This window comes from Pteropus vampyrus, unplaced genomic scaffold, assembly GCF_000151845.1.
Source record: "Pteropus vampyrus isolate Shadow unplaced genomic scaffold, Pvam_2.0 Scaffold9, whole genome shotgun sequence".
NCBI lineage: Eukaryota > Metazoa > Chordata > Mammalia > Chiroptera > Pteropodidae > Pteropus > Pteropus vampyrus.
Genome location: NW_011888790.1, coordinates 8,454,416 through 8,458,941, shown reverse-complemented (window position 1 = coordinate 8,458,941; position 4,526 = coordinate 8,454,416).

Here is a 4,526-nt window from a genome sequence, read left to right as displayed (position 1 = left end):
GTATGCTTGTAAGAGCTCATCAAAGCATTTTTTTAATGGCTTTTAAATATTTGTCAAATAATTGTAAGATCTCTGTTACCTTGACATTGGTGTCTGGTGAATGTCGTTTTTTTTTTTTTTTTTTTTAATTTAAATTGTATTTTTCTTGGTTCCCAATGTGACGAAACCTGGCCATTATAGGTACTATATGATCTAAGTCTGAGTCTTATTTAAATCCTTGTTTGTGTTTACGTTGCTTCCTCTGACGACAGTCCAACAGGAGAAAGAGGGAGGTGACTCATGATTGCCAAGTGCAGCTAGAAGTCCAGGTTCCCCTCTGGACCTCCTTGAGGGGCTCCTGGTTACTGCTCTGTGGGGGTGAGAGTTCCAGGTCTCTTTAGGCTTCTGTTGATACCAACTGGCCGAGAGAAGAATAGGAAATATTCCTTATGTGACTTTCACTGACAATAACTTCAGGGTAGTCTCATTACTGCTGGGTAGAGGTGAAGGTCCTTACTCTTCATTTGGCCTTTTCTTACACCCTACAGCTGGGCATGTCAAGGTGCCATATCACAGTCTAACCAGTGTACAAGTTTAGGGTCACTACTTGTCTTTTGCTGGCATGAGGAGAAGTAAGACCACAAATTTTTCTGTGGTGCTTGCCTAGAGTTGCTTAGTCATTGTCTAAAAGGTTTCTGTCTTGTTAGTTTGCCCTTTTCATTGTCTTAGGACTTTTTTTTTTCTTTATCTACTGGTGTTTCTGAGTTGTTGGCTTCTTTAGTTCTAAATGTGGCACATATTAGGCAAAAAGAAAACCCATAGACCTCACCATTCTGTTCTTTGGGCCCTGAGGCCCCTAGCTCATATACCTTCTTCTTTTAACTTTTCAGAGTTTTTATATTTGTTTTATATATAACATCCATGGGTTTTAGTTGTACTTAGTGGGAGGAATAAGAGAGTGTGCATTTATTCCATCTACCCGGATGCAGAAGTTGAATGGAATTCATGTTTAATTTACATTGTATCTTTCGAGTTCAGCAACAATTTTAAGTACTTTCACATGAGATAAACAATAAGTCACTGAATAGCAAAAGATAAAACAACAAAGAAACTCCAATAATATTTTAGTCACTCTCTATTTTGTTATAAAATTTTAAATATTTTAAAGATCCCAGTAAAATCATTCAGTTATCCACTTAAATGGTTAACTATAAAATGCAATAGCTCATGATATACTGGAAGCACCACATGAATAACAGCGTCATTTTCTATTCCTTTTTCCTGTATAAATCCTATGCCTGCCTCTGAATATTTTCCAAATTGTAAATAAAGACTGACAATTTCATACATGGGCAAAGTGCAGATGTCAGGGCCAATCCATTTATCAGATATTAGTAAATTTTCTTTCTAAATTTTAATAAACATAAATGTAAATTATAACACTTTCTTTGAAAACGGAGTGAATTTGGCATTGCCTGTTGGGAGTGAATTCTTTCTTTAAAGACTACATTTTAAATTAAAGGAAGAACAGGTTAAGATCAATCAAAAGTAGAATTAAATTAAAAGCATCTGAGATGGGAGATTTTATGAAGGAGAAATTTTGTCAACCTTTTGGGGTGTTTTGTTAGAAAGTGAGGGAAGTTTTAGTGATAGGCATTTTCAGTTTGCTCTGTAGGGCAAAGCAGACAGAACACTGCTCAATAACCTGCCAAAAGCTGAGAAGAGCAAAGAACAATTTTCACACCTTTTTCTGATAAGACAGTGAGTTAATTAAAGGCAATCAATCTAGAGGCAACTAAGAAAGAATTTCAAAGATTGTTTTAACACAAGAGCTTTTCAGTAGTGAAGAAATCTTCTTAATTGAAGAAACTGTAGAAAGCAGAGAAGTCTATCTGCTCGATCTAATGAGGTGTGAGGAATAACTGATCAACCTGCTGTCACTTGAGTATAACATTTCAGTTTCTTGTGTTTTGTGTGGTTTTGACCACGGTTTCTTCATTTCTAAAATGAAGCCTCCTACAATATAATTAATTATTCCTAGTGTCTATTTCTTTTGTGTACGTGGACTCAAAAAAAAAGATTTCCAGTATTGAGCTTTGAATAAGCTCAATACTGGAAATCTTGAAATGCTCTTTATATTTTACCTGTGGAATTTTCTTAGCCAATAAAAGTCTGTAAAAATGCCTGGATTTTAATAATAATAGCATGGAGTGTTATGTCGACATAGCATCTTTCATTTCTAAATCTCAAATGAATTAAATATACCTCATCAATCACCAAAACATTTTTGGAGATATACAAGTGTGTGTTTTTAGCATTATTATCAACAATTAACTAATACCATAGATATCGATCTTACCTTTAACAACATAAAGAAAGTATATATATTTTTTATCTTCAAAAGACTCATAAAGGATAAAAGAGGAAGACATTTAAATATAAATATGCCTCAAAATGCACTGTCAAGTATCAGTAGGGTAATTATACAAAATGAATTTGAGATTCTTAGCAAAGAAACTACTCTCTTTAGAATATATTAGATTTTTGTGAAAACAGCATCAGTAGTTTCAGGCCTCTAGGATATGATTAGGTGCATCAAAACAGTAATTTAGTTTATTATCGATTCAGGTATACTTCCTACTTTTGAATGGCTCTTTTTTTTTAGTCTGCTTAAATTCAAATTTTATTAAAAAAACAATGGAAAGATGTTAGCTGAATAATCCTGTTTAAAGGTAAGTACAATTAGTCATATATCTGTTGTATCTAATTGCATTTACTATTCTGAATTTATTTACAAGATTTTTACACATGTGGCATTCTTAAAAGTGAGGCTCCATTTGTACCTAAATGACATAGAAGTAAAATTTAATTTTCTAAAATACTCTGAAATATTCCTAGAGAATTGTTGCTATGTAGGAAGAATCTTTATTTGCAACACATTGTCATAGTAAAACTGGTAAGAAAATTCTGTATTTTTGATAAAATAAAAAAAATAACTAGAAATTCCTCAGGACATTAAGTAGTCACATGTGGTTGATTGTGATGTGAAGTATTTTGTTATGAAATTCAAATGTTATCTAAATGATTTATTTACTATAGCTCATCTTTTTGTGCTTTGTCAAAATATAGTTAAATCTATAAAAATATCATCAAAACAGTAGGGAAATTTTCAATTTTATTATAAAAATTTTAAAAACTGGTTTATTTAAATATATAGAGAACATACTTATCACAATACATTTACCTAGACACTCCTGAAATCAGAAGATGATTCATATACAGTGCTTATAATAATGAATTATTGAAAATTTTTGTAAATTTTGAAAATTAATTTTATAATGTTCAGAACTCATAAATTGTATCTTTTCTGACAATGCAGTTAAAAATCTTCAAAATAGGGAATGTAATATTAAATATTATTAAGAAGTATAAATATAAAAGCACACACATGTGCATAATATTTATTGTATAAAATTCTAAAGAATAATTTAATACTCAGTGCCTCAGAAAAGTCAATAAATTTTTTAAAGTAAATATATGAAGTATGATTCTACAATACAATTTTTTACTATAATATACAGTGAAACTCCACGATTTTTATTTCACAAAAGTTTAACTAATAAAATGTACTCTACATAAAAATTGACTTACTAGCTTTCGATGTAGATATTTATTATTTGTACCATAGCCATTGCCTTTTGTGAAACAATTTTTCATTGGTGTGTGTACATATTAACACATAAATTTTACATGAAGTAAAAAGAATCACGTTTTAAGACAGAGTATTAATGTTAAATGAAAGCATCTGTAGAAATATATTTATATGTTCGCTGAGAATAACAAATCACTTATGCTTTTTGTTTTTCTTTCTACAAAGTAGATAATATATTATTCATGTCAGGTTGACAGACATGTTAAGAACAATTTAGGACTTTTAAAGGTGGTTAAGGACATCTATCTATGCTCAGCACTATATAGTACCCTCAACCAGTAACTAATTTATTTTCTTTTATATACTACTTGTAGTAGTAGTAGTAGTAGTAGTAGTAGTAGTAGTAGTAGGAAGCACATTTCCCTAAAACCATGTATGTTCTTTACTTATCAATTTTATGTTCATACAAGTGTAAAAACACACAAAAGTAGACATTTACATTGATGAGATAAAATAAGGAAAAATACATGAACTAATATTTTTTCCTATATATCTGTGAGTAGACACTGTACTTTGGATATCGCTTCTTTAATGCACCCAAAGGTTTCCCATGTTCAATCTAGGGTGTTCTAAGTCACATTAATATAGTAGGGATCTGCTAATTCTTCTATCTACTTGGCCCTCCCATCCAAATTACTGCATTCTAGTATGTATTAGCTAGCATAGAGAGTAAGTTCACTTTCTAGCAAAAGTAAGTTTAGGAATTGCTATCACATGAGAGCTGTAATCTCACCATTTAACTCATTCTTGTCTTAGGCTCCTCAAGGATAGTATTTTATGGTGTAACCTTTGATGTGTATTTGTACATACAAGTGCATACACATTTGCAAAGACA